Here is an 8,611-nt window from a genome sequence, read left to right on the forward strand (position 1 = left end):
AGCTGTATTTTTTGTTTTGTTTATGAAACACTGCAGTTCAGAAATTGCTTGTGCTTCCAGGTGGAAAATAATTTTTCAATTATTAATTTCAATTTAAAAATCTCAGTGTCTTCTCCCAGTTTTGAAGAGTTATGAAAGCTCTGGTAAAACTTAGATGGTGGCACATGACTTCCTGCTTCAAATGAGTGTTCTAAACTCAACAAATATATGTATATTACATATATACTGTAATACTGTCTTTAATAATTACTGAACTGTAACTGTCTTTAATAAACAAGATAATAATGTAGGTCATAGAGTAAATTAATACTTCCAGACCTTCTTTGGGGACCAGTTACTGTTACTGTCACACTTGTTAGCAAAGCTGATACTGATTTCAGCTCAGTACTGATTTCAGAGTTGCATCTAATCTTTCAGTAAAAATACATATATACAATTATGTTTGTAAGTTAGTTATATTCAAGCATAAAAACAGATGACAAAGGTTTAATGTAGCCAGAATTCAATAGCAGAGTAGTATTGAAAATCGTTTGTCTTTATTGTTCCATTTTGTATATTCATTTTGTATATTGTATATATTCGTTTTGTCAGTAAATGGCACTATTTTTGTCTTCATTAATTCTATCTTTGCAAAATACATATGGATTTTCATGCAAGTACATGTCTACAAATAATAATGGGCTTTAAATAATTAAATAATTGATGCAAAGGAAATGAGATGTTAAATAACTTTAGGAAAGTAAGCAAAAAGTGTTGGAATAGGTTGCTGGGAGTGTTGTGGAATCTCCCTTGGATGAAGGACAAACCAGTCATAAATGAAACAATTTATTCTACTTTTGAAGAGAGGTTGGGCTAGCTCACTTGCCAAGGTGTTGTGTGTCTTTTTGTTTTGCAATTAACGTAATAATGTTTTAAGAAGAAATATTACTTTAACTCATTTATTTTAATGAAATGAGATTCAAATTAGATAGCTAATCAGTGGTTACAGTAATTATGTCTATATGTATAGTGAACATTTTGTTGTTGTTGTTTATGAATATTTCAAACAATATTACAAAGATCCATTACAATATTGCAAACAAAAACCAAAAAGAAACAAACAAACAAAATATTACAAACATCTATTATTCTTAGAATAAATATCTGAATTTTATTCAGAAGAATTCTTTGACTCAAATCTTCCAAAAGTTTCTGGGTTTATTTCAAACTTTCACTATTATGGTAGTAATACTGAATTTTCATAAGACCCAAACTTGGCAATTCATTTTCCATCTAGAGAGCCAAATAAATACAAATTCTTATGAACCTGTAATTTTCAGCAGAGAAGTATGCAGAGAGTACTGCTTTATTAAATTCTGATCACTTTTAAGACTACGAACTTTTGAACAACAGTTGGAAAAATTGAAGATTTAGAAACCTGTTACTTCGAAAACTAACAGGGAGTAAGTAGATACCTTCCTTTTGTTACTCTTGTGGAGTTGGTTGCACTCTGAGATGTAGGGGACTAGGGAGGTCATATTCCTTTTTTGTCAGCTTTGGAGCAGGGAGAAGAGCCAGCAGTTAGTCTGCTTTGGTAAAAGCAGTAGCCCTTTGCACTTGCTATCCCAGTGAGAAGATTAGTTACCCAGAGTGGGAGAGTTAAGAGAGCAGACTGAATTTCTGTAGCCCATTAACTAACCCTTCAGACCAGACAGACACTTGAATTACCCTTGCCTCTGTTCTTCTCCTCAGTTATGTGTAGAAGGGAATAAGGTACCCGACCCTGGCCATCATAGTCTTTAAATGAATGGCATTAACAAACACTTTTGTGTCTATTTGAAGGAGTCCAAATTTTCAGTTTAAGTGCCAGAATAGGCTATTAATATATATATGTATATACATTTTTTCCTACCTGCTTGTAAGAACTATTTTTTTTTTGTTAGCAATATAGATTTTTCATTGTGTACACTACTTTAAATTCAGGGTGTTGTTCTGTATGGGACTTCTGCTGCTTTTATTTCTGACTGAAAGTTCTTGTAGGTCCAAAACATTTTTTGTTTCTTGGTAGGACAGTTAAAACTATTCATTTCCATATAGATGTTGTATCATTATAACTTTATAAACATGCATACTTTCTGGTCACCCTGGGAGTGCTATATATATTTTTTTTTCTTGAAAATTAGCCTATAACATATAATAATAATCTATAATATATAATAAATCATAGTTCTCATCTTCTTTTGAAAAGAAAAATAATACTTTTATTTAATAAATATGTCATGACATCCTTAAGAAAAATGCATTATTGAAGTAATATTTACAAGATTTTAAGTTAAGTTAAAGAATATACAAAACGTAATAATCAAACTGTTAAATATATATAAGACTGAAGAAAACATGTTCCTAGATGCAACATAATTTTTGTGATTCATCTTGAGAATGAGTTAGTTAAAATGAAGGTGCTCTACCAGTGTTATTTAAAGTTCCATGCTTAAAATGACTAATTTTATAGCATGTATTTTCTGTTTGTGTGCCTGTCAGTTTTAAACAGCTTTTTATATGCAAATGTATGATGACAGTTCTATATTCTGTGTCATTTCTTCACTAGAGTTTTTCATGCTATCTGTTAATCCCTTAACAGATATTTATAGAGTTTTTACTGTTATTTTGACAAATCAGACATTGTTATTAAAATGATAAAAGAAAGTAATTTTATTACTTTTTGCATTGGAAGTTCTATTTTTTAATATATATATGTGTGTGTGTGTGTGTTTCCCAATTCTATTTTAGTAAATCTTTTACTGAAATTATGTCTTTTTAGTTTATACACACACAGTTAGTGTGTGTGTATGTGTGTGTGTGTGTGTGTGAAGAAAACTCTGCACTTGGAACTTGCTTCTAAAAAAGTGTATCACCAAATATTTTCCATCTTTACTGCTTCAGTAATTTATCATATGCGTCTACATCAAGGTGTGTGTTCCAATAAGTTAATTTGTGAATATCATATGCTCTACTCGTACTAAATTTGGCTCCCATTGGAGATAGATTGCTCTGCCATACTTTTCAATATGAACAGACAGGCTTATTGTCTGTAATTTTTGTAGTTTGGAAAAGCTCTTGCCTTACCCTGGATAGTAACAGAGGATGTGTCACAAAGTGAAAAGTTGGGAGGATTTTAGCTGCAGGTCTAAGCAGTGGCTGAAGAGAGCGCTCTGTAATTTCTGAAGGAAACTGCAAATTTGTCTCATCTCTAGGTAACACTTCCTATTTTGATACTAACCTTAGGCATTAATTTAAGCTAAAAATGGAGATTGAGAAGACCGAGTACATATTCCCATAGTCTTAAACAAAAAAAGTCATTGGCAGTTGACACAGAAAGACAGCGAAAGGACAAAGACACTCACCTGTGTCTAATGAAGGAGGTGACATTTCAGTAAATGGAAGGTGTTTTAATATATTCTGTGAGTTGGCAGTCTCCCAAGACTGCTCATGGAAGTATATTTGGGGAAAGAAGCAGTGTGTAGAAGAAAGTTTCTTCGCATTGCAGTGTGCAAGCTGGTGCAGAGACCGGTCCCAGGCCTAGTGGGAATAACTAGGCTGGTGGAAATATCCAGCTGCTGGAGCCTTGGACTTCTAGATCTGTTCTTGGCAGGTTTTGTGAAACTATATTTATTCCAGATCATTTTTGATTTCCTTATTCTTTTAGGATGTCTCTATGTTAATAGAATTGCTGGTGTGGAACTTGCATTGTTGGAGAGCAACATGGTACATGGGATAAAGAATGGAAAAGCTAGTTTTAGTTTTTCTGACACTCTCATCCAGGAGCCCTGTGGCCTTGCAAATGGACTACTAAACAGTCCAGATTCATCCTGCCTAACCTTAGGCATTCAACTTTAGATACACCTGTTTGAAGTAGAGTCTAACCTGTGTCGTAGTAGAAAAGAGAGACACGGACAATTCTGGTTTTACATGGACTGGATTAGTCCCAATCTTTGTATATTGTCTTCTGTTTCCTCTAGGGAAGTGCCCAGGGCAAGTAGACATGGACACTTCACTTTGATATGCTTAAAGTTATGTGGTACAAACCTGGCCTAAGACTCACTGGTTCATGATAAGATACTATGAAATTATTAGAATTAATATTCTAATGAGGTCCTTGTGAGGTTTAGATACCTAATAGATTGTTCCATGATGTGATGCTTTGTATACTTATCTGAAATGTAGGAGGTGGGAGTTAGTATGGGATAAAGAGAGAGTTTTTGCTGTGACAAAATCTCATGTTCTAGTTTGTTTCCTATTAGATCTCACTTTTTTCAGTTTTTCTTTTGATCTTCATATGCAGTTTTCTCTATTAACTGACACTTATGAAATTTCCTTATTAGAGTTAACCAAAAGATTCAGTTACAGTTCTGTTATTCTATATTTTTTACTTAAGAAGTAGGCTAAAAAAGTACTCAAGCTAATACCTGTGTCATTTCTTACCAAACTGCCACATGATGGTATAAAAGATCAGAGGCAGAAAATTCAGCCTGTACACCAGGACAGGCCTCTCTACAGTTCTCAAATATTGCATTTGCCATACAGATAAGGTACTTGTGTGAACAACAGATAGCAAAATGAAATTAGGCATGCAAAAATATCTGCTCTGTATGCAAGCTTGGTTATATTTTATATAGAAAAGGGATTCCTCACATTTATATGACACATCATGAGAAGGTGAAATACTGCAGTCAGCTGTAGTTGGCTAGAGCAGTCAAATGAAGGTAAAGGTAGGTGTACATGCAGTTGTAAATGCCTATTTAAAACAGGTATTTTTGCGAGAGATGAATGTGAAAGTGAGTAGGAGATGATTGTATCCATCCAAATACTTGATATTTGTACAGACATCAGATGTGAGGTTCTGGCTGATTTTGAGAGTTGTAACACTAGGGCTGCGTCAGGATGCCTTTATACCTTCCTGGACCTGGTTAAAGTAATCCACTTGAGACCTTGTAAAGAGCCTTGTGAGGTACTGCCTTCCTCAACCGGAGTCAAGTAAAAAGTATGTTACGTTTTTGAGAAGAAAGTTAGCTCAGAAGAAATAGCCTTGCAAGTGTCCTTTGTGTTACCATGGGAAATGACTGCTGTGGTGCTAATTATATTTAGTGTATTTATTTTTCAGATTGGCATTTGTGTGTGGGGTTGTTTCTAAGGAGGGCTGTTTTATTGGTTTTTTTTTGTTTGTTTGTTTGTTTTTTGAAACAATTTGTAGCCTTAACATTATTAAAAACATTAGCAGAATCAGTGCAGTTCTGTGGCTGCTGTTTAGCAAATATATAAAGATTATCTTAGTGCTCAATTCAGTGCTCACTGCAGGTCATATTCATAGTGGAATATGCTTTCTATGGTTTCATACTTTTTTCCAAATCTTTTGAGATCATTTTTGTTAAAGGCACCCACACAAGTTAAAAACAAACAAACAAACATCCTACACCAAATGTTGTGCATTGGGTCATTTCTTTAACTTTTAAAAAACCCTCTCTATGTTTTCTTATTAGGTTGTTTTTGTACAAATGAAATGTGAAGCCCTTTTATTCATTCACTAGAGATCCATTAATCCATTTTCCTCATGTCCAAGAAACCCCACCTTTCCATCATACATGCCAAGGACACATAAACAATAAAAGTGCATTATTCTTAACTCTACAGGACTGTATTTCAATTTTTAAGTAATTAAGCAGTCCTCTGAAATTGGTATAGAAACTTTTAGATTTACACGAACAGGCATACCTACATTACCTGGCTAGACAGCTGCTTTGTTGCCCTCATTCTGGCCTCCCTTGACCATGTTGTTCAGTTTTCCTGCTTTATTTTAATCCATGGCCAAAGCTGAGCAGGGGTGCTTAAGGGTCAGAAATTAGCTGATGACTAATTTGATGACATCTCCTTATTCTCTTTACAGCCAACGTTCCCACACTTGGTCTCACACAAAATTAGTTTTTAGCAGTGAAGAACAGAACTAGAAAGCAGCTTGCTTCATTCTGCTCTTCGATCACCAAGAAGCAGATGGTTGGCTGCAGACCTGTGTTTCATGCTTAGTTATATGGACCCCTTTTATCACAAACTGTTCAGAAGAGCCTGAAAGATGGAATAGTGGATAGATAAGGGACTTGCTTCAACCACCAGATAAAATGAGAGGTGGATTATCCTGAACTAATAACAACACTTCTCCCCGTTTCCCTGAAAGCCTGAGAAATATCCACACATCAGCTGCTTCATAGACCAAATGGTAGTCTTCATTGCTTACCTTTGACTGGGACCCATCCATTTTATCCAGAGCTAGGAGCAGTTAACAAAAATTCATACCCAGACATTCATGATACATAAAGCCCTACATGCTGTAGAATATTTGTCAGCGTTGGCAGGGTCAAGAGGGAACTTTCTTATTAAAGGCTTCTTTGGCTGAGGCCAAAACATGTTTCTTTCCTGTTCATGCTAATAACGTCCCTAAGATATGTTTCTGAAATGCTTGGACACTATTTTCAATCTGTTGCAGCTGCTGAAGTTTGATTTGAGCATGCGGAGAAGGAGTATTTCAACCAATTTGGATAAATTTTATTGGAAATTTGGAATATCAAATTAAATCTCTTTAAAATAGAATATGCTATTTTTTTAAACCAATAGAAACATCAGTCAGCAGTTCATGTGAAATTTTCTAAGGCTGTCTTGTGTGCATTGATAATAGAAATATAGCAACAGTAAAATAGTACCATAATTTAGCACAATATACCATATACATACTTCCACTTTGATAATAATTTTGCTGGTTCTGAATGGCCGTACATGTACTCTGCTTCTTCACTTCTGTGGGGTTCAGCAGTATGCAAATGTTTTGTTCCATGTCAGAAAGTAAATTAAATATTCTCATCCACTAATGTTGTATGCCTAAATTTGGAAGTTCCTTGCATGAGTCATGGGGAGTCAGCTCTCATACAAAACAATTCACAATTCAGAACAGAGCATAATTTATTCCGAGTTGCCATCTAAAGTAGCTTCTCTCTTAACTAAATAGTATGTAGATACTCTTCCTAATTTGAACTGTTAAAGTTACAAGCTGCAATGTACCTGGCTGCAGGCAGTCAGAACACTTGCTAGCTTCTTCTTTTATCAGGGAAACAGTGCAGCTGGATCCAGGTTTCCATTAAGCAAATAGTGCAGTACTTCCAGAAAAATAGTTTAGTCTGTAAGCCACACAGTCCTTGAGCTTTCTGTAGCTCTTGGAGTTCATTATGATGGTAATTTTTTATGAGGACTACAGCTCATTAGAAACTGGACTGAAACTAGGAATTATTATTGGCCATCAAATAGTTTCAGCTGGCAATAATTCTTGGATGTCATTGATCTGGGGCAAATTTGTATCAATGACCTAGAGCTTCATATCCCATTATTCACATCTTGAATCTTTAAAGCTTTAGATAATGTTTGCTCTAGAAACACTTTCAAAATGGGAAACTATGAATTTATGTTTAATTTCTTGTTCCTGTATTATTTGAAATTCATATATCAATGAAGAGCCTGAGCATACATTGCTGTGTATGTAAATTAGGCATAACCTTTTATATATATGACTTTTGTATGGACGGGGTCGTCAGAGGGGAAAAGACACAGTATCTTAAACACAATTGGCATGTTTTCAGCTATGAAATGCAACACAGCAGGGTGGTAGTAGTCTCTGAGCTTTTTGCTTATCCAGTTCACAGGTTTCTGCATTTCAAACTTGCATCATTTGTATATCAGTTCATTACTGCTCTCTCATGGAAAAGGTGGGATACCTTGGGCAAGTTGAGCTCTTTCCAAGGAATCTAACTGCCTGTGAGACTTGAAAGTGCAATTTACTGTAAAGCACTGGGTAAGAATACAGAATTTGAAATCCATTACTCTGCACTGATGAGGTTTTTCCTGAAGAACCTTTATATACACTGACCATGGCTTGAAAAATGATATCACAAAATCAGAATGTTTTTACTTTTGGTTATAGTATTACATCCAGTGTAGCAGGAAATGGTTTTGCATGACAGTACACATGTAAATGTCAATGCATATGTCATTTACAGTGTATCTGGGTGTTATGTGAGATTCAGAATGATCGCACTGGAGCAAACTGTCTCTGTTACACTAAGTAAAATGTGCTTAGTAAAAATTGCTAGCAATTTTTTTCTAGACATATAATGACATGGTAAGAATACAAAACAAAACCACCAGAAACAAACCATTTCTCAAGCAGTAATATCTACAGGACAAGTGATCTAAATTGCTGGAACAGGGAGAGTTCATCACTGCACTGCAAAAGAACTTGAAATATAACCTAAAGGCAAGTGAAATACTGATTCCAAGCTTTGAAATAACAGCAACAAATTTACCTACAGACAGAAGATGCATGGAAGCAATAAACGAATTATACAAGTCTTACACATGCAATCTGATTATTCTGACCAAAGTGTTAATTGGATCCTAACTGCCAGATCTGATATCTGTAGTCTTGTAGTGGGAACCTTTCAAAGTGATGAACTGTAATTCACTGAGCTGCTTGAAGCACTTGTAATTTACTGCATGTCATGCTATGAAGAGCCTGACCTAATGGACTTTACATTAC

The 8,611-nt window shown here is 34.9% G+C and overlaps 1 protein-coding gene across 1 annotated transcript in view; it reads left to right on the forward strand.

Moving 5' to 3' along the window:
• The window catches only part of FOXP2 (forkhead box P2), a 430,404-nt gene that overhangs the window by 351,650 nt on the left and 70,143 nt on the right, over positions 1–8,611 (forward strand). The gene's annotated exons all lie outside the window — the stretch shown is intronic.

The sequence above is a fragment of the Netta rufina genome (assembly GCF_964035555.1).
Source record: "Netta rufina genome assembly, chromosome: 1".
Taxonomy (NCBI): domain Eukaryota; kingdom Metazoa; phylum Chordata; class Aves; order Anseriformes; family Anatidae; genus Netta; species Netta rufina.